Source organism: Cydia pomonella, chromosome 8 (assembly GCF_033807575.1).
Source record: "Cydia pomonella isolate Wapato2018A chromosome 8, ilCydPomo1, whole genome shotgun sequence".
In the NCBI taxonomy this organism is placed as follows: Eukaryota; Metazoa; Arthropoda; class Insecta; order Lepidoptera; family Tortricidae; genus Cydia; species Cydia pomonella.
Window position 1 is genome coordinate 16841201 of NC_084710.1, and position 24310 is coordinate 16865510.

Consider the following 24310-nt stretch of genomic DNA (forward strand, 5'->3'; position numbering starts at 1 on the left):
TCAAATGTATGAAAAGAGCTGTCAAATCAGTCCGCGGATTTATGAATTCTACCTTATAAGTAGTTTTGCTTTTTTTGGATAAAAATAACATTATTATTTCCTTTATTCATTTTCGTTCTTAGGCTACGTTTTACATTATTATTATCGTGTATGTCTTTCCCGACCACGGAACAATGGTGTTCCGGACCTTTGGGAGGCGTATGCGGAGCCGAAGCCAACGCGCAGAGGCCCTTTTGACAATTTAATGAAAAGAGAGGGGTACACTAAGCGACAGCACCCGCCATGGTGTAAGGACTATTGAGAGTTAATGGAGTCTAAAATGTACTAGGCTATTGGGTGAATAGTACGGACTGATTACTGGGCTATTGGATGAAGAACCGGACGCCTGCCTAATAAAACGGTATCCAATTTTATTTCCGGCAGACGGTGACTCGCCCTCCGCAAGATGGGCCCCCATAAAAAGCGACATCAAAGATGGCTCAAGGGCAACACCGGTGCGGGAGCTGGGGGTAGAGAGGTGTCACTGGACTTTAAACATATAGCCAACTCGCCACGTAGGTTTCCACATCTACCCTCGAGAACAAAGCTCTAACGACCCCACTCTGGACAGCCGGCTAAGGCAAGCCAGAGGCAGGGGACCTGTCCCACCATCCGACAGGGCACCCCAGGGGCACTCAGGTACGTGGAGTCGCTACTCTCCAACAGCTCGCCACAAGCTGCCCTGCGTTGACTGATTGCGCTGGTGAAAACCAGTGGGCGATGGGGTCGTCACATCCCTACGCCTCTATTGTCAAGGCGATAAAGTGCTTGTTCGCATATTTTTGAGTACCCTGGCCGCTCCGATGTATCTGATGGCGACTGTACAGTCGCCATCAAATATATCGGAGCGGCGAAGGCACTCAAAATATCTGAACATGCACTTTATCGCCTTGAGAATAGCGTTGTTCAGATATTTGTGACCACCTTGGCCGCTCCGATATATCTGATGGCGACTGCACTTAAAATGATTAGTATAGGTATCTAATATCTATCACGTTTGAATTGTTGATCAAGTACTAGAACCTACTTGGTAATTATCTTTCACGTGCGAACTCTTTTAACTCGCGTAGTCCTACTTCAAACTGCGTTCGATATTTGATTTCTTCATGTTTTCTTGGTTTTCTATATTCTTGACGTTGACAACTTCCTGCAATTGTTATCCTCGTAATATTTTATCGAAAGTAGACTGCGAAAATTGTTATTTTAATCTTTAACAATTTTGCCCACGACCATGATACCCTATCGCGTAGATATTGAAATAAAAAAGAAAATTATACAATTGCGGAATGATGGTCTGCCTATAACAGACGTAGCTAATGAAGTTGGAGTTGCAGTAAGTATTGTTTACTATACATACTTACAGAATTTAAATGCAAAGGTTATTACGATAATGATTTAATAAATTAAAATTTTATTTCAGAGAAACACCGTGTATCGATGGCTGGAGAGATGGCAGCAAGAAGGAGCTTTGTCGAATCATGTATCTTTTGGACGTCCACGTTCTACGACACGGCGTCTAGACATGGATATTATAAATCAAGCTCGTGAAGAAAGATTCATAAATACCACCCAGTTTGCAAACCAATACCAAGTATCGAGCAGTACCATACGACGGCGTCTAAAAGAGGGTGGTTTACAAAATAGAGTGCCAGCAAGGAAACCGGCACTAACTGATAGACACAAAGAGGACAGGTTGCAATTTGCAGCTAGGTATTTGAATCATAATTTTAATAAAGTCATTTTTATGGACGAAAAGGTGTTCTGTTCAGCAGATAATGGCAGAATGAGTTTATGGAGACCAGACAATACGCGTTATCTGGAGCAAAATGTAGTGCCTAACCGCCAGAGTGGGCGTATTACAATTGGATTTTGGGGCTGGATGTGTAAAGATGGCCCAGGGGAGCTGGTAGAAATTACAGGTCGTATGAATGCGGTGGATTACAAAGAAATACTTGAGGAGTCGTTTTTGCCTACTGCCCAAATATTTTACCCCAATGAGCATATAACATTCATGCAAGACAACAGCTCGGTGCATAATGCTCGCTTGGTTCAGGGATGGATTCATGACCACAGAGATGTGCTGACTCGCATAAAAATGCCTGCAAAGAGCCCCGATCTCAACCCCATAGAAAATCTATGGGGTAAAATGGTGCAAGAGTGGGACGGAAACCAGTGTCGCACCAAAGATGCTTTAAGACGCCACGCTCTTAACGTTTGGGAGTCTTTTAGAGGGCGAAACGTGTGTGAAAATCTGGTCGGCTCAATGCGAAGACGATTGCAAGCTGTATTAAACGCCGAGCCACCGGGAAGTTACACGAAGTACTAACGTTTTCACAGGCTGAAGAAAAGCAGAGTTTTATTTTGTTTACGGCTAGCGAAGCACGTATTAAAAGGTTATTTTAATGGTATAAGTAAATATTGTTCGTGTTTGATTCTTAAAATAAAAATATTTTCTACTAAATCAGTTTTTTTATTTATATTAAGTTTTTATATTCATATGAATAAGGTAGTGATACCAATGATCGACAACTTAATACCCAATAAACGACACCAGTAGTTCACGTCTATTACTTATGAAATAAGGTTGAAAGTGTCGATCATTGCGTGAATATCGAGCACTGGTGTCGTTAGCTTACCTATCAATATACAGTTTTCGAGAATGCTGCTTGAAATTATCTCATGTGTCTAAGAAACTTACTTGCTCATCCATAATAGTCGTCAAAATCATCCTTGACATTGACAACTTAGTCAATATAGGTAGTAACGAATTCAAATGTGTAGGTAGTCGCCATCAAATATATCGGAGCGGACAAATATCTGAACATGTACTTTATCGCCTTGACAATAGAGGTTTTGTTCAGATATTTGTGACCACCTTGGCCGCTCCGATATATCTGATGGCGACTGTACTATGTCATACGGATTTACAGTATATTTTTTCATAAATGTTCCGATATTTATGATCACCTTGACTGCTTAGATACCATTGACGATCTGTTTGTTACGATATCTTTGTCTCATTGTATGTCACGAATTAATTGAAAAGTCGCTGCTCCCAAATTTACGGCGAATTATATGGTCCGATATTATAGACCTTATCTATCGTAACTAATATATTGAAATTTAATGCTGCTCCGAAATATTTGAGTACCTTGGCCGCTACCATATATCTGATGGCGACTGTACTAAACGTTGAGCTGAGAATGAGCTTAGTTTATCCGAAATATTGGTGCAATTGATCGGTGCTGGAGCTGATTAGGGGTGAAATATAATGGAACTTTAGCTGAGAGTGGGTTTGTGGCACTTACCTCGGTGGATGTGGAGACCTCGGCGACCATTTAAGAGTATTTAAGAGTTTTGGGGCCGGGCAATGAGGGCATTGAATATAATCATCGAGCGACACAGCGGCTGGTTGTGAATGGGAATTATGCTAGCTGTCGGCATGCGGGGGTGAAGCCATCGGTAGTAATAAAATAGTATTAAAATAGGACTTACAATATAACTAAGATAACCATTAATACACAAATCACAAATAAACAAACAAAAATAACTATCCAAATGACATTGATGTCACAGGACTCCGTCGCCGCAAGACTTTTCTTCCTTTTCTATGGTGTTAACAGCCAGACCCTCAAGCTTCGCTGTTGACACCTAAGGAGTTTTGGATTGGAGTCAAGCTGCTAGTGATCGGAATCTTCCGTAACCGGAAACCAGGTTTTCGGATATTATCAAAATCTTTTATTTTTCAAAAACGAACAACGTATGCACTTGATTACTGTTAATGTTCGGTATTATGAAGAAAAATCTCTAAGATAGGGCAATTTGTCCTAGCCATGTTGCTGGCGTAGTTCACTCCTGAGAACGATTTCTCGATTCATTTTCGAGCATTAAATAGATATATTCTCTTCTGTTGTGTTTTGCACCGATCGATATTAAATCTAACAAGCTAAATTGAATTAAATTTAGGAGAGAAAAATTCAGACATCCGCTTTACGTGACAGTTCAGTTAGTTTTTCATATGAAAAGTTTTTGAAAGTAATAGCAAAATTAGAAGCGTCTCTTTAGTTTTAATCCAAATTGATGGCTAATAATAGGCTAGACGAGTCTAGTCTTACTAGTTAATTTACTTCAAGCAAATAGGTCATAGATCTTGGAAGCTAGTGAATAAGGAACAGTTTACACTTGGTATAAAAACGATATCCACTCGATTTTTAAACATGTTTCATAATAAGTTAATACCTTAATAAAAATTAAAATATGTATATAACTAATTCGAATCTGCATACTTATGTTGAAAATGTGTGTGATTTACTCCACCATACAATTAATTTAAACAAAAATTGATTTGATCATAAGCCAATTAGAACGTTTGATATCAAAACGATATAAATGATGTCAGTTAGCTATCATTCGTGCGTTCATTTCTCTTGGACTTGTCCATACATCTATTAACACGAGCGAGACGCACGGATCAATGATAACTAAGTGTAGGTTCGAATTGGCGTCTTGATAAAACTTAAAAATGATTATTGTGGATAATTATGGATGATTATACTCGGGTATGTTTGCAGAGGCGCACGTGGATTGCTTTTACGCTATACTATGCGCAAGAGGGCTATGTCAGCAGCCAGCTGCGTGCGCGCCAGCGGCAGTGCCCTGCTAGCGGTCGTCGCGGACCGACTTGGCTCTCCATTTGTTGCGAGACATTTCATGCACCAATATCTCGAAAATAGGTTAAATAATAATTATAGGTATTCATTTAATTATGAGGGATATGGAACTTACTTTTTACCCGACTATGACATTACTTAGTTGGTTCATAATAAGTTCTGTCAAAAAGGTTTTGACTGATAAAAAAGCTATATATGATAAGATCCCTTATTATGAATATATATGGGTTCAAAGCTTGTTTATTTGCTGCCTCAGTTTTGCACAATTCTATGTAATATTCAGAAAAATGTTATATAAAACATGCATAAAATACGCGACCTGTTTGAGGTGATTTTGATCCCCAGTTACCTATTTATTTTTCTTATTTGCATGGTCAAATCATACATAAAATAAAAGCTGGATCTTTTAACTATCTTAGAATATATAATTCATCTGTATTAGTATTGGCAACCTGCAACTGTACGTGTTTTACCAAACGTACTCGTAGGATGGCAGTCAAAAATTTGCGTATCACTGAAAAATACCCTAAGTTTGAAGGGTATCAGCTGAAGTACAGACTTGTCGGATAACGAATTGCAGGTGATAAAATAAAGTTCTAATAAAGCAGATTCATACAAATAAACGATTGTACCTATTTTATTAATTTGACACTGATTTTTACTCTTTTAGACTTTTTTTATGAAAGCTTTGTATTACATTTTATCAGTCAAAGCCTTTGTGACAGAACTTATGACCCTACTTAGTAAATATTAAAGTTAGCTAATGTATAATATTATAGTAATAATTTTGTATTTATTTCTTAATTTTTAGGGTGCCGTACCCAAAAGGGTCAAACGGGACCCTATTCAGGTGTCCGTCCGTCCGTCCATCTGTCACCAGGCTTTATATCATGAACCGTGATAGTTAGCCAGTTGAAATTTCTACAGATTATGTATTTCTATTGCCGCTATAACAACAAAAACTAAAAACAGAATAAAATATTTTTCCAATCTCGAGGTTCTCATCCAATCACCGAAGTTAAGCAACGTCGGGCGGGTTCAGTACTTCGATGGGTGACCGTTTTTATACCTAATGGTAAGGAACCCTTCCTGTGCGAGTCCGACTCGCACTCGGCCGGTTTTTTATTATTTTATTTTGGTATGTTTTCTATAAGTTAGTTAATATTTTAGTAACATTTTAATTTTAAGTTTGTATTTTTTTATATTTCAAAGCTTTTGAGCCATGTTGCTTGTAATTAATACAATACAATACAATAATTAGGTTAATCGTAAAATTGGATCGGGCAACTCGTCAAATGAACTGTTTAAAAAGTAATTTCCTAGTTTATTAAAGGCAAATATTGAAATATTTTTTTGGATACATCGAAGACAAACGCCAAATGACTTAAAAAAATGTATCGTGACGTGATGTAAATAGTCGTGACTATTTCCATACATTACCTTTTAAGTTTCGATTGGTGTTTTTATCAAGGATTGTCATCTTGGCTAGGATCTCTCGTCGGTTTAGCAATTTTTAATGGTTATTCATAATCATGTTAAGTCTAACAAGCCGCTGATAATCGTTAGTACGTATCTGTCATTTTTAATTTTTTTGATACTACGTCGGTGGCAAACAAACATACAGCCCGCCTGATGGCAAGCAGTTTCCGTAGCCTATTCGTATTCCAAAGGAGTTACATGCGCGTAGCCTACCCTAACACTCCGCACCCTCGTTGAGCTCTGGCAACCTTACTCACCGGCAGGAACACAACACTATGAGTAAAGGTTTAGTGTTATTTGGCTACGGTTTTCTGTATGGTGGGAGTACTTTCCCAGTTGGGCTCTGCTCTAGATCTGGAATGACATTCGCTATGCTGTGCCCTACCACACAAAGCGAGATGACATTCACAGTGTCCATACCTCTCTTTACATTATGTATTTGTTAGAAAGGGCAAAAAATATGAATAACGGGGTATCTACCTGGCTACTTTACAGGGAAAACACATTTTTTTTAAACTAAGGTTAATTAATCAATAATAAGGTACCTACCTAAGTACAAACATGATTAACTAATCTAAACTAAACCCACGCTTAATTTATAGAGCGTTAGTGTGCTCAAAGCGCAAAGGCCGACACTGATACGTAGCCTATTTGTGGATTTAGCTTATCAAGAATAGACATTTGAAATTACCCCGGAGACCCAAACTGACGTTTTACAGGTAAGATAATATGGTTGCCCGTAGAGGATTCTGCTCTTGCGACAGTTCCCAAGTTTTCCCTTCCATCGTTACAATTATGGAATGGATACTTAGGTTCTAAATTATTTTGAGGGTTAATCCAAATTAAATAGATCAATTTATTTCATATACTTGTTTACTGAAAGGGTTCAAATATGAACTGAAACTTTGCATGCTAACGCTATCATAAACTTATTTATTAGAACTCATAAAGTACCTAGCTTCTTTTCATAAAAACTTTTATTTTGTTCACGAAAAATCTGGAAGGATTATTGAAATAGTATATTATATACTTATATTAAGTATGATATACACATTACTTCGAAAGGCTATGCTGATCTCTTACCATCAGGCGGGCCGTGTGCTTGTTAAACTAAGTATATTTTTTTATTTTACTTTTTGTTTTCTTACTGCATAAAGAAGTTACGCCCGATGCAAGCTATGCCAGCATGGGAAGGAATATTTTAGTTGTTCATTAATCAATAAAAGGTGTGAAATCGACATTAATTTTAATAAAACATCACACAAATTTCCATTTACGTCGAACAAATATCAGCACCTTCTGAAAAATTTCTTAAATGGCTCTCATATATTTTAATTAAGGATCCATTCTTGCGAAAACGTCGATAGGACGTTGGTATCTAAATACGTACCAGAAAAAATACTCCAGTAATTTTACCGACCGATAGTATGGCGAATAATTAGTAATGGATTTTGATTTAAATATATTTTCTAAGTCGTTTAATAAGCATCTAAACGGAGTAGTATTTATTACTATGTGTTTCTAGCAAATAAAGACTTGTATGTATCACATGCGCCGTACATTCGTGGATTTATAGTACAGTTCGTAGATGGAATTAGCTTGTATTAGTAGATTAGGATGGCATGCAAAAATATAAGTATACTTGCAAATAGAAATAAATAAAAAAATTTATAATAAAAAAACGATATTTTTTCCTATTTACTTCCTTCCTTCATCTATAAATATCTTATTCTAATGATCATGAATCAACTTTCAGACAATAATTGTAAATAGGAATTAGAAATAATTAAACATTTGTTAACTGTCATATTATACTTACTCATATAGCTTGGATAGTCCAGAAGCTCTTATTGTGGACCAGGGATACTAGCCAAGATGTCAATTGTTGATAGGCAGCGCCAATCGAACCTTAACTTATGGAAATAGTCACGTGACTTTTCGTAGCAACTATCATCCTAACACAATATTTTTTCCATTGGCGTTTGTCGATGTCAACTTGGCTAGGCCCCCAGAATGGTCAGAATGGAGTTGGTGTATTTACAATTGTGACATTGAAAGTTTTTAAATGTTTAAATTTTACACAGGACACACCAATAATTCGCAGTTCGCATAGCGTGACAGTTTGTAAACATTAGTAATAATAAACCAACCTACTTATATTCTTTATGCATAATAATAATAATAAGGTTTTTAGGTGTTTTATAATGTGTTTATATCTTTTGTATTGTTTTGTAAGTGTTTTTATATTTTACTTTTATATCCATATTATATAAAATCCTAATCTAAGATATTAAATGAAGAAAGAGAATAATAATAAAATACTTTATTGTGCACTACAAAGAAAAATACATGTTACAAACAAAAAAAGGACATAAGTAAGTAGGTAACAACAGGCGGACTTATCGCTAAAAAGCGATCTCTTCCAGACAACCTTCAGATAGCGATTCAGTGGCTAGAAATAAAGTTATTGGGCAGTGCAAAACCACATACGTGTAAAGTTTATTAAATAAGTTACATAATGTTAAAACATGAACTACGAGTACGTATCTTACGATCTAATATTTCGTCACGAATTTCGTGCGCGCTCTCGTTAGAAGCGGCTATATAACTTATTTAAATGATACCTCGTGATATGGCGACCGAAATATCACTTCTGTTAAAACTGGCCACGTCTCGAACGATCTAACAATCATACATTTCGTCAAGAATTTCGTGTACGCTTTCGTTAAGAGTGGTAATAACACTTTTTAAATGACACTTCGTGATATGGCGACCGAAAAATCACTTAAAGTATTAATATTATCGAAAGGCATAAATAATAAAGATTTCTAAAAAAAATCGGTATCATGTGCCGTCAGACAATAAAATCGGACTCCGCTCCTACAACGGTTGAAGCGCATTTTTCCCGTGTAAATAAAACTTAACCGCAACAAAACGGCGACATTCAGGAATAAAATCTAATTCCATGTGGACGGTCATCCGACGACAAAGGTTTCAAAAGCGTTTAAAACAAATAAAGTTGTGGGAGACCCAATGCCATTTAGGTGACCTTTCGGTTTTGCATTGCTCAATTAATGTTAGACAGTGGACCATTACGAGTACGAGTTATAATACTTTATGCACTCATACCATGCCTTTACCGAATTAGAAATGTTGATGTCAAAATTATATCTAAATGGTGAGCCTGGATCGCGTGAGCGGAATGCACGCGAATCAAAGTCAGTTCGAATTGGCATCCTATACTAGCATAGAATTAAATAAAATAGCCATATGGATAAAATAAAACTGACCACGTAGTTACACATACCACGCCTCTTATACACCCAGCTGCAAAAGCAAATACCCACTTTATGAATGAATTGCAATTCCAACGTGACCTCAGCCTCTGAATAACGACAACTTTTCCTTTTTGTTTAGTTTATTGCTAGCAAATGCCTTTTTACAAAAGCGCTTTACACCCATAAAAGTAAAACTATAAAAGTATTTGTGATAATGTTCAAGATTAAAATAAAACAATGAAAGGTTTATCATGTTCAGTTTTGCTCCTTCATTCAATCAATCAAGTCTTATAGCCAATAAGCATTAGCGTAATCAAATATGAAAGATTCAAGCCGGTCAGTCAATGCTCGGGGGACGATCACTGCAGTTGAATACTTGAGCTATCTGTCCGTGTTTGTACAGGGTGCCCTTACCCTCGTATCATCCACGGCTGGCCGGCGCCGGTAATGAGGGAGAGTTGCGTAATTTACGACAGGGGAGGTTATGAACTCAGGGTGCAACTGTTTGAAGTTTTTACGCGTATTTGGTCTGCATACACCTGAACCTTCTTGTCCCGCTAATAGATTTCAAGTAGTTGGCTGCTTAAAAGCACACTGAATAAACAGTGGTGACGATGCCGTTGAAAATAATTTTCTTATAATGACTGTAAAATATACCGTTTAAATTAAAATAAGATTACGTACGCTTCGAGTGACTTTGAAGGTTTAAAAGTGTATTGAAATGACAGCACGCACTACACCCTGATTGACTATTTCTGACCCTGTAGTTTTATTGGCTCCCTACATTGTAATTGAAACTAAAACGTAGTGATTATATGCTCTTTGATTGAAACAAGGAATACGCTGATAGTTTATTTTTTTCACTAGGCCTTGTATTTAATTAATTAATATTTTTTAATGTGTACTTATTCTAAAATGGCGTAACTCCAGTTCTACGCTAGAAGCTAATCTTGTCTCGATAGAAAAAAAACATGTCGTCTGTTATTGATTAAAAAAAAATATGATAAAATATCAGATTTCTACGATTTGGATATAATAACGGATACTGATACATGAATACGACACCAGGCTTTCATACGGATACGACGGACCGACGGATAAACACTAACCAATATAATGTAATTAAATGTTTGTTCGATGTCTTCGACGAATCATTCGTAGTAAGTAAGGGACGAAACAATATTTGTTATGCTTTGGAGGAGTATATCTATATACCTTGTGGCGAGCCTATTTGGTTGTCTTACCTCCGCCTGCGAACGCAGGCCGCTACGCCTATTATATATCTTTTGTGTCAGATGTCACATGTAGAATAATAAATTTTGATTTGTCAATAAAAACTACGTTTTTCTTGTAATTTTCCAAAAAGGGATTCATTTACTTCTATCCAAGTTATAGTCCCACAACCTCATCGATCTATACGACTTTGTCCACTTTAAAAACGATTAGTCGATAGTAACTTAGTTATGTAAGTAAATAAAGGGTCTAGCAAGCTAAGCTAAGAAGATTGGCCCCCGCAAGGGATTTGGTTGTAATTTGAGGTGCAGTAGTGGCAGGTCCTAAGAACACTGTATGCGTAATATCAGCCTTCGATCTTCTTTTGTTTCAGACTTATCCACGAAAATGTCAAAAAATCAAGGTAATTTTTAAACTGTTATTGCAGCTAAACCAAGCAAGCCAGAGCAACCAAATAAATTCAGAATTAAGGAGCATAAAATGGGGTTCATAATGCATATTTTTACAGACATTCATTTCCTTGAACTTGGATGAAAAAAATAATGTAATTTTTTTCTGCTCCATTTTTTTGCCACTTTTGGCGGAGACACAACTATCAAAAAAATTACGTGATAAGCCACATTTGTTAACTACGTATCCATTTAAAAACATTTTGAAAAATCATGGTGCGTCATATTAAAAACAAAACAATTATAAACATAAAGTCGAAAATATTTGGGCTCCACATACCAGTGCAAATGTCTAAGGAGCTCTTTCTGAAATCCTTACCAGACGACATTTTTCTTACGGACGAAAATATATGCCCGTAAGAGAAAATGTGAATATTGTAGAATCGAATTTAGTTATACTTGGGACGATGAAGAGTATGACTCTGTAAAAATGGAAGAATTGTATTGTTCTGTTTGCTGTACCGAGTTATTTGTTAATATGGAATGGTAATAAAAAATATTTTTTCAATGACTTTACATCCAATACTTTTATGTACCCACTTCGTTTCTTATTTGCATATTTAAAAAAAAATTAAATAATACCTAAAGCAATCAATTTTTGCAGCGTTCTTTATCACTTTTTTAGTTCCATTTGTTTTGCGTAAACATATATTACAACATTTACACCTTCTTTCAGATACATATTATTAAAATTGCATAAGAAATAGCTATAAAATGTGTCAATTAATTATTTCATAATGAACGAAAGAGGAAGTTATACTACAGACACATTTGCCACTAGATAGTAGGTACTACTCTATTGATATAATATGATATAGTAAACATATCTTCGTAATTGTTTTTTTTTTGACATGACGCACCATGATTTTTCAAAATGTTTTTAAATGGACACGTAGTTAACAATTGTGGCTTATCAAGTAATTTTTTTGATAGTTGTGTCTACGCGAGAAGTGGCAAAAAATTGGAGCAGAAAAAAAAACATAATTTTTTCATCCAAGTTCAAGGAAATGAATGTCTGTAAAAATATGCATTATGAACCCCATTTTATGCTCCTTAATTCTGAATTTATTTGGTTGCTCTCGCTTGCTTGGTTTAGCTGCAATAACAGTTAAAAAATTACCTTGATTTTTTGACATTTTCGTGGATAAGTCTGAAACAAAAGAAGATCAAAGGCGGATATTACGCATACAGTGTTCTTAGGACCTGCCACTACTGCACCTCAAATTACAACCAAATCCCTTGCGGGGGCCAATCTTCTTAGCTTAGCTTGCTAGACCCTTTATCTTTGTTTTGAATTTCAATCAATACGTCGTATTTAATTGACAATGTCAAATCCAATATTATGACAGCTAATTATTTCTCGTGATGAATGGCAATTACATTCGCCTATTGGGTCGTAAAATTAGTAAAATCGCAACCTTTTTCTAATTATATTTTGTATTTTTGTAAGCGAAATTAAATTTATATTCATATATTGCATATTCAGGAAGCAAAATACTTCGAAATCATATGTAAAATTTCCGGTTTTATAAAAATGGAATGTTGTCATCTTCTCTCACTCTCACTGAACGTAGGCGTGACCGAGATGGAAGTGCATGCCCGGGACCGCGGTATCATGTTTTTTAATATGAATATTTTGTACCTTAAAATAAAAAAGTAAGTAATCGATAGTATTTATGTTCCCTCAAACATGATATTGCCGATTTTAGAAGCAATTTCCATATTTTTATCTTTTGTGCATAATTTGTTACAAATTTTCAAAGTGCATTTGCATTTTAGACCTATGTATATGATTTTTTTCTACCGAGCGAAAGTCAAAAACTCAGAATTCTAATTAATACAGTCGCTAAAAAAAGGCCTCAAGACTGCTAATTATTATGGCAGCCGTATTCTGATCCAAAAAAGCGCTTTCTTAAAAACTCCGTTTTCTGAACGCGGCAGTAGGTTCAGCATCTTAAAACATAACATTGCACTATTTACCAGACGGGAACCTACACAAAGTTATGACATGACCTACAGCAGTCGGCGCACTCGATAGTCCCCCGCAGCGGTCGTGGCACGCACACCACAAAAGAGTTGAAGTGCACGTAGTGACGCGATCGAAGCTGGAACACCCTCAGCGTGTAGCCGGTCTTCTGGTGTACATACTCCACCACTTCAGCAGCCGTGGCGGTGTAATGCAAGCGCGATACTCACAGCGCCATTCTCGGAGTAGCAATCCGCAAGCCAGAATTAGCCGGTAATAATGTTGCTAGTATATTCAAGACAGAATATAAGTTAAATAAAATAGTTTAAGAATCTCCTTATTTCGCATTGTAGGTAATATGGGCGTAATAGACTAACTGCTAGCAATGTTCTGCCTATACTTTCCGCTTCAGTAAATTGACCGCAATTAAACTGAACTGCACTACTTTGAATGCGCTATTTTACGTATCTTCGTTAAACATAATATTAAGTCATTATATTTGATGAGAAAAATCCGGGCCATTAGGTAACATTAAACGACGACTTCCGAACTTGGTACACCTACGGCGGTGATGTTATCATGCCGTGAGTTATGGGACTCGGCAATAAATACCTTCCAACCCGTGATACAAAAATCATGAGAGTAAAATTTCACGTAAGGTTGTTTGACAATGAATTTTGCTACTGATATTTCAAAACCACTTGTAAATTATATTGAAACCAGGTAAAACATACTTAGCAGCTTATTTACATTCATATATAATAGTACATTACGATACAAGTGCGAAAAATAGGAAATCCAAAACGAGTGGCGATATATTAAAACACGACCGAAGGGAGTGTTTTAAATCGACACGAGTTGCGAATTACCTATTCGCACATGTATCGTACTACGTTTTACAGTACATATGGCCCTTTAAATGTTCGACACAGTAACGTATGTCATGATTTATTTATGTTTACATTTAAGATAGCAGTTAAATAATAATTATACCGTGACAACATTATTATGTTACCCCGATTAATACAGGGGTAGTTGGAAAAATAACATTATACTGAACACGATTTAACATTATGTCAAAACACGGTAGTTTTAGCAGGTGGTGGGGACACGGTAAATGTTGGACAGGCTCGTTCACTTGGGTTGAGGCTGTCAAAGAGGAAGCATCGTAATGAACTGGTTAGGTCAGAGTACCTGCAAGTATCCCGATTGCTGTAGTAGTAATAGTTTAGGGTAACCATGCAATAAGAAGCACTATAAATCAGAAGTGTTAACGTACCACTAACCCACATTGGGATTTTGAGATTTATTTTGATTCCTAAGTTTTATGAAACGTAAGTTATAGAAATAAAAAGTATTTTATTTCATGAGTTTAGGACGATTTACATGCTTCAGATATATGTTTTTGGCGACTGCTTGTAAGTAACTATTATATGTATTAGCAATTTAAAAAAATGCATGATGAAGTTGCAGGTAGCTTTAAAACTCGTGAGTAAAAATAGTCATTATGAAGTATATCTTACCACTTCTTTGCAAGCAACTGAAAACAATAAATTGGCTGGTAGTTTATTGTGATAGATAATGAATTTATGATAATTTAGACAGATAATATTAAATGATTGTTGTAAATCATATGATGGCCCAAGAAAGTTAATTAAATATATATTATGATAATAAAAGTTCCTTTAAGACATCAGTATATGAGGCATCATGACCAGAAATAAATTAGTTTTGTCATTTTTACACATGGAATAGGTTATGCTTTCCTATATATTTTTTTTCTTTGATAAGAATTTTTAAAAGCATTTATGTATTTCATTGTTGTACAAGTCATGATTTATGTTCAATGCAGCAGTTTTAGTTAAATCTATACGAAATCAGTGAATTGGTAGTAGTAAAATAGAATACCTCGTTGGACAGCACTTAAATGCGAAATAATAAGTACCTATTTATAGACATATTTTTGTCGAAATAAATACCTACGTTTAATGGTGGCAGTGACAGTGTTATACAGGTGACAGTGTTACACATGTTATCTGTAAATTTTACTCCAATTTAGCTAAAATTGTATGAGACTCGTAGTTTATTTATGCTAATGAAAGCCTTACAGTTGAAAGCGGGCTAGCATAAAAATATACCTAAGTAAATACAGATACTTATTTAAAGTAAGCTAGTGTACAACAACGTAAACAAGCGTTTTGTGTAGTATATACTTATGTAAATATATAGTTTTAATAACATGAGTAATATTAAGAGGGTAATATTAAGAGTTTGGACGTGAAAGATGAGATAAATAGAATAGCAGATTCATAATGTGAGCGTACATTATGGTAAATTTACATGAGCGAATGTAAATTAGATGATAGTACTTCATAATGTGAGTGTACATTACGGTAAATTTACATGAGCGTATGTAAATTGGATGATGATAGTTTTTCATAATGTGAGCGTACATTATGGTAAATTTACATGAGCGTATGTAAATTAGATGATGATAGTTTTTCATAATGTGAGCGTACATTATGTAAATTTACTTGAGTGTAAGTAAATTAGATGATGATAGTTCTTCATAATGTGAGCGTACATTATGGTAAATTTACATGAGCGTATGTAAATTAGATGATGATAGTTCTTCATAATGTGAGCGTACATTATGGTAAATTTACATGAGCGTATGTAAATTAGATGATGATAGTTCTTCATAATGTGAGCGTACATTATGGTAAATTTACATGAGCGTATGTAAATTAGATGATGATAGTTCTTCATAATGTGAGCGTACATTATGGTAAATTTACATGAGCGTATGTAAATTAGAAGATGATAGTTTGACATAACGTTCTGACGTTGCATTATCTTATACCTTTGAACGAGCAATTCTTGTATATATACATAGTTTTCTGTGGTCTCGGAAACGGCTCTGGCGATTTCGCTGAAATTTGGTATATGGGGGTTTTTGGGGGTGTACAGTCGGTCTAGATTAGTCTTGTGTTTGAGAAGGCGCGTGTTTTCGAGTTTTCATGCGTTTTTCTTTCGACGCAGAATGTGGTCGCTGATTTCGTGTTGCTGGCCACTGTCCGTCTGGTCCGGCGGGTTGGGACGCGGACGGCTAGAAACGAGTGTTACGGGTTCGAATCTCGCCCGGTGACTAACCTTTGTTTTTTTTATATGTTCAAGTTTATATATAATTTTTAATTTTTATTGTTTTGGACAGGTTTGATTTGGTAAAAAAATGAGCTATGTAATAAGAGAAATTGGCAATAGATGGCGTTACTCTGTGACAAGTGCTGTAAGGTTGAATTCGATTGTAAATAATAATAATTGTCAGTTCACATTTTACTTTTTAAGTTTATGTAGATTATCACCTATTATACGCCACCATATTGCAATGGATAGTTGTAGCCGAGCGGAGCTCGGTCGCCCAGGTACTAGTAATTTTAAATGAGCGTATCTAAGAGATCTTAATGAAACATAAAGAGATTTGTTATGGGCTAGAAGCCTGAAATAGACAATCCTTTTTTTTTTTTTATTAATGAGATAATTTAATTGGGTTAAATGACACTATACTTATGTATAATGTGACAATGGATTTTGACAGTGTGTAAATTTAAATGCATTGATTCTAAATCACTTATTTAGTATTAAACGACAATATAGAACTTGGAAAGAAGTTATGATAATTAAACTCATGCAGAGTCTGTGTAAAATTGCTGGTCAATCATATGGTCTACTAGTATGATTTAAAGTTACGCAGGTACACGATATATAATAACAATGTGAGAGAGCATTATGGTAGCTTAACATAAGCGAAGGTAACTTAAGAGAAGTTAACTCAAGTTTTTGTATGACAATAATAAATAATATATTTATTAGCATGAGAGCGAGTATTGAGAGTTTGTTGTATACAGAACTATTCAGTGTCAGTGCCAGATGATAGTTTTGTTAAAGACAACAAAGAGCGAAAGAAATATAATTTATAACGAATTTGTTTGTTTCACTGATGAAAATATTTTATCACGTCAGCAGCTCGAACAAGGGTAATTTGCTGCTTAAAAACAGTGAGCAAAATCACATTTTGCTCACCGAGTGAGACAAAATAACATTCAAGTGACCTTTAGAGTCGAATGTCATTTCAACGAGCGGGGCCTAATAGAAGTTCGGAATATTTGAACAAAAAAAGTGCATACGTAATTCAACGGTATATTGACGGTTTATAATAGACCCCCGAAATAAGTCAGACCGCATCGTTCCAAAACACCCTACGAGTCTTCATTCGTAATAATTAATTAATGAAATAAAAGATTAAAATTTAATAAAAACACCATATTTTACGTATTTTATTATACAATCAAAACAAGCACTCGAAGAAATATCAAACTTTGCTTTCTTGTTGTACAAATAACTATTGTTCAATCAAGTTATTTAACTTTTGTTGGACGTGAGAGTGCGTCTAAAATTTGATTATCGATTGACGTGAGCATGCGTCATGGAAGTAGGAAATTTTTTGACGTGAGAGTTCGTCTGAAATATGATTTGTGCTTGACGTGAGTGTGCGTCAAGGAAGTTGAAAATTATTTGACGAGAGAGTGCGTCTTAAATTTGATTTTTATTTGATGTGAGCGTGCGTTTTAAATTTGATTTTTGTTTATCGTGAGAGCACGTCAAGGAAATTGTTTTTTATTTGACATGAGCATACGTCAAGGTAGTTAGAAGTTATTTGACGTGAGAGTACATCTGAAATTCGATTTTTGTGTGAAGTGAGCGTGCGTCAAGGAAAGTAAACATTAAAGTACGTGAGAGTACATCTTAATATTTTATTTTTGTTTGACGTGAGGGTTCGTCACAGATGTTGAGAATTAGATGAAATTGTTTGTTTTTTGACGGAAGTGTACACATTGAAATTGCGAATTATAAAATGCGAATGTGCGAATGGTGAATTCCGTATGACTAGTTGCTAAAGATTTGACTATGGTGGTCGCGAGAACGAGACGGATGTTTTTTTTTAGTCCAAATAAGATGACTAATCTTTTCTTTCATTGTTCATAAATTATATTCTAACGTGACATTGCAAGTAATATTTACAGTATTTAGTACGATGACGAGAATGCAACTGGTTTTTGATGGAATGATAATAAAAAAAAAGTAATTTGTAGCTTATATTGATTTTTAATTCCAACAAGCATACGTATGTATTGATTAAACGGAGATACAGAATCACAATAGTGACTTGTGAGAGCTGTAAGTGAAATATGAAAAAAAACGGAACGTTTGTAGCGAACGTTCGTTCTCTTGAAATGGTTCATATATTTTTTTATTTTATATATGGTTGAAATTAAAATAACCCTGAGCATACGCCTCAAATTTTGGAGAGATGAATCAAACGAAGGATGAATTAGTGAAATTACACTCTTATGAAGATAAGAATTATAGATTTTTATCGACGCTGGCAGTTTCACGACTGTCGTGTGTGGAGATATACTTACGCGATTTTTTTTAGATATAGAATTTACAGTGGCCTTGTGAGAAGAGAATATAAAGTATAAGTGGGTAAAATGTAAGACAGCGTCTTGATTACAAGTTAGATCGAAATTAAGTTTGATCTCCGTTAAATTCTATAATACAGAGTAGCAAATATTTTATTTTATGAAATGAAGTAAAAAAAAAAAAGTATAACAAAACCTAATGGTTTACATCTACCTAATGATAGATGGTAAAATGAAAAGAGAGATAAGTTATACATAGAAAACATATTGTATGTGTGTGAGCATTGTCCGATTGAAATGGTTAATACTATTAATAGATGCTAAAATGAAAAGAGAGACAAGTTGTACACAGAGAACAGATACTGTATGTCTGTGACTATTGTTCGATTGAAATGTGTGTTACAATTAATATTTTTTACAAAAAAAATTGTTAGAATTTGGGGAAGTTTTTCTTTTTTTCTAGGAAAAAACAGTTGTTTGAATTTCGGGTGTTGAGCCAGATGAAGAACGTAATTGAACATGAATGCGTTTAATGCTTGAGCATTGATTAAGGCTCTTGAGTTTGATATAGTGATCCAAAACTGAACTGCAGAAATTTATACCGTCGTGAGTAATGATACAGTAGCAAGTACGTAAAGTGACTGAGTTCTAACACAGATCGAGGTTTTCTTTCTTTCTTTCGAGTAAAGAGATTTGCCTTTAAGCAGGAAATTGAAAAGTATCGAGGTACTTAGGTAGGTAAGCAGAAGCCGGTATACTAGAGAAAAAGATGTTGAAAGTTTATACGAGATTGATAAATATAACAGAAATTAATTGTCATTTGACGGGATAAAGAGACTTATAATGGATAGACCAGAGCAGTGTGAGTAATCTTTTTGAGAGGTGGACAAAATGCATAGTTAAAATAGAATAGAAATATTTTATTGACAAACTGTGTACAGGTGATGTCATTACAGACTAAAGTATCAAGTTACCCAGTTTGAACATGAAATTAACTACAAGCTAGTAGTATTTTCATAAATGAATTCTGGGTTTTCTTAATGCAACCAATAATTAAGACACGAAACAGTATTGCAAAAGTTTGCTGTAGTTTGTTAGCTTACTTATAGTAGAACAATTCGTGATCTCTTGTGAGTCGATAGTGAAATGAGAAACAGAAACGTAAATAATGACCCAAACAGTTAAAAAAAAAAGAGAGGCGACAAGATAGAGGTATAATAGAAAATTTGAAAATATGATGCCTGAAAAAATTTAACGCATATGTTCGAACAATAGGATAACTAATAAATAAGTGTTGAACGTAGTAAAAGAAAGGAATTATTGAAAAAAGACAAAAACAATAGAGCAGAGAGATTGGGTATGTTATAACATACAGCTGTTTCTTTATAATTGATATCGAGAGGAATATGGAACAAAATAGGAGTATAGAAAGATGATTGTATCCTATCAAATACTTAAAAGACATGACACGATTGACTGATTCGAGTTAGCTGATGATCGGGAGTTTATCAAATGAAGTGGATGCTAATAAACCTATCCATGTTTAGTTGAGCTTTTGTAAATATTATAGTATACACGTCGCTTTATCGATGTAAAAATAAACTTTTGTTCAATTTAATCCACTCAGAACAACATAGTTGACTAAATGACTACTTATACGCAGTCTTGAGGAAAGATACATGTGTTAGAGTTGTAGCTCCTTTTTAGTATCCAACAAGCTAAATATGATAGTATTAAAAATAGTAAAATGAAATTGTGATAACATTTGACATCTTATATTGGCTATGGATGTTTAGTGTTTTTGACTGAATTTTTGAGTCGCAAACTCTTGTGACAGCGAGTTCGTGAAATTGATTAAACTTTTGGGATAATTAACTCGATGTTGTTGATGATCAGTATTAGAAGAAATATCTTTATATATATATGTGAAATTTTAAATAATTGTTAATTATTTTCATGTTTCGATAGATTAGACGATATTCATATTGCATTTTGAGATATTGTACAGACATTAGACAATAGAGACATTGTTGTATGTGTATATTTTATGCACTCGAAGTTCTAACTATCATAATTTTGAAGTAACTTTAATTATTATTCGAATAAAAAGGTGTTAAATGTATAGAAATGCATTAAATAAGAGATCAGAGGTAATTATGATGGATCAAACGAGATATTCCGTTAAATAAAACTAATTATTATTAATAAAACTAATGAATGCAGATGGACGCATAATGTTGAAGTGATAAGTGCTAACAAATAAACAGTAACAGGATAGTGCCTATATAAGCATATGTATACCTACCTATGGAGATTACCAAAATACCAAATGTTATAGTATAATAAATATGTTTTACTGTACGACTTAAATATAGAACAAATATAGTATAGAGTAGACTTCAGACAGTACAAGAGTATCTCAGGTAAACAGATTTTGAGTAGTCGAGATTGTAAAGTAAACAACAGATCGGACATATTGCAAACGATTTGTTGTATCCATGGGATTTGTGACAAAGGCTAACAAGTGAAAAAAAGTAGGCACTTGAGTGTAGATGATGATAATTGCCCTAAATATAGATTACGTAGGGAAACAGGGAAGATAAAGGAACAATTATTCAGAAAGATCAATAGAGAGACGAATCTTTTGTTTGCAGATTGAATGGTGATTATCTAGAATTGGTTGGAAGTTATATTTACATAACTAACGTTTGAAACTTAGCAAACGCGGTGTTCAGTTCGAACGATTCAATATAATTTGTACTTGTAGTACCTATGGGAGTATGCGTTGTAACAGCATCAGTTAGTAGCGATGTTAAAGTTAGATAATTACGACGGGACAGATAAGATAATTGAGTTGAACGCAAATGTACATGGTCATATTTCGCAAGTTGAAAGTATAAAAATATGATACAGATATCCAGAAAACGTTTTAAACTGCTACGTAGTTCCTGAAATTCAAAAGTGGAAGTAGTAAAAAACGATGTATAATTTATAAAAAAAAACGAATGAAAAAGAGATGTGTGAGAAAAGAGTGCATAGACGATAGAGATTTGACGTATCTGTAGAGTTATTAGTAGCGTTACAAGGTAAATACGCAATAAATTGTATGTAATAAGCTTAATGAGGATAGTTAGTTAATATAGTATTTACCTGACGATAATAACAAGTAACGCCCAAATAAGCTATAGATATAGGTTTGACAGAACAGTTATTTATTTAATCTTTATTGCACAAAAGAAAACCTTATTTATTAAAAGGCGGACTTAATGCCATGAGGCACATTTGGGGTTATTGTCCTTTTAGTAAAGATATATCTGTTATGGTTTGCTAATTATCATAATTTATATTGTTTACAAAAGTAATACAAGATATTGGAAGAAAAAAAAAGCTCGTAGAGGTTTAAGGCAAGATAATATTAATAAAAATGTGAACTTCGATCAATGACATGAACAATATATTATGGCATAGATGTAGTCCTAGAAAAAAATATATATATAAAGAAAAAAATGGATTTTATTGGATATGACAATAATTTGATTTGGTAGTTTCAATCATTGTTTAAATTAAATGAACTTGAGTTTTTAGTATTGACACTTGTCATTTTACATTGATGTCAAAGGCGTATCTAGCAGTGCTTTAGTCACCTTAAAAGCAGTATACGGGAATCTTATGTTAATGTATAAATACAACCAATTATTGAAACTGAAACTTTTGCAAAATGTTTGGCATCCTTTGAAATTTCAAGACACAAAATTTAATTACCTCAAGGACACTTTAGTATCACCCCTAGCAGAGTTGTATAATAGCCTCTGAAAGCGATGTTATTCAAGGTGGCATTTGAATAAAGAAATTGTCGTGTGTTATTGTCATACGAACACCCATTATGAAATGAGTAGTATTATTAACAATCAGAGCAACCTTTTAAATAAAAAAGTACAAAAACTTGAACATTGTTATAGGTATTGTTACCTATAACAATCCAATTATACGTTTATATAAGTTTGACACTTCACGTGCAGATATGGATCTGGATCCATAATATTGTAAATGTGTAAAATTTCAACTGAACTTAATAGTTTTGAGCTGAACACAGGACTAATGACTATAAAGATTGTCACGTCGACTTCAGAGTTAAAGCCATTTAGGGGTTAAATAATATCTCTAACCTATTGCTACGTTACGTAACGATTAATACATGAATGGAGTAAGATGAAGTCTACATTAACGCAATGTAGTATAATACAATATTGGGTCAAGAAAGGTTTGATTGTTAAATGTAGAACTGAAACAGATGGTGCTGAAGTCGAACCACTTTTGCCTGTAAAACAACGGGTATTGAATTAAATCAAAGACAAGTTTTAACGGACAGAAGTAATGTTTGGTTTTTTGAGAAAACAAAACAAACTTTATACATAATAAAAACTGAGCTTTGTCTGTTTTTTTTAGTTATACGAAATTAACAACAGGTATTAAGATTTTTCATTAACGTAGCAAAATGCTAATGTCACGGCATAGTAGTAAGTTATATGAACAAGGGGAAACAGAAGACCGAATGTCATGATATTATTTTCATGTATCTCATTATAATTTTATTTAACACATTTCCTGATTATGTAAATGTATGAATTGTGATAAGTTAAGTTTCAATTTACTTCATTAGAAACTGTTTTGACGCTTTAAATAATTTTTCACGGTTGGTGTAAGATTTAAATCGATCTAGCTTTTAGTGAGAAGGTTCGTGCGCCGGAGTCATGCACGAAGTTGGATGGCCGAATGTCATGATTTATTTATGTTTACATTTAAGATAGCAGTTAAATAATAATTATACCGTGACAACATTATTATGTTACCCCGATTAATACAGGGGTAGTTGGAAAAATAACATTATACTGAACACGATTTAACATTATGTCAAAACACGGTAGTTTTAGCAGGTGGTGGGGACACGGTAAATGTTGGACAGGCTCGTTCACTTGGGTTGAGGCTGTCAAAGAGGAAGCATCGTAATGAACTGGTTAGGTCAGAGTACCTGCAAGTATCCCGATTGCTGTAGTAGTAATAGTTTAGGGTAACCATGCAATAAGAAGCACTATACGTAATATGCTAATTTTCGCACTAGTGCGGTAAAGTAGCACCATATGTACTGTAAAGTTTTTTTTTTACTTTGTAGTTTCATCTGTAACATTATCGTTCGAATATTTTTACGTATGTTTGAATATTTAACTAATTGTATTTTTATTGCTTATTTTTGTGTAATTATTAAGTACTTATAATATCAACTCGCCTTATTTTCGGATTACACGATTAGTAACAATAAAATTATTTGTGCCTGTGAACGGGTTCCATCAGGCGTTCTACATGACATTTAAAGCTCTCCAAGTGGCCTCACGTGTTGGATCTATAACCTCTCGCCAGCCTATCAAAAGACCGGGATTTATAGGCCCGTGGAATCCAAGGAAATTATTTAAAATTCTTTAACTATTGTCACATTAAAAACAAAACGTAACTAAAAATAGGTATTTCCTAACGGTAACCTTCTGTTTTATTATTAATGAGGCTTCGACTACTAGCTATTTCTACAACAACTTTTAAAGTAAATTTCGCTAAACTCATTTTCACGGGCATTACCTCAACACGGAATTATTGATAGCTGATGCCAGCGATCCGAACTGATAAACTAATATATACTTTTGCCAACTGGAAAATTCTCAGC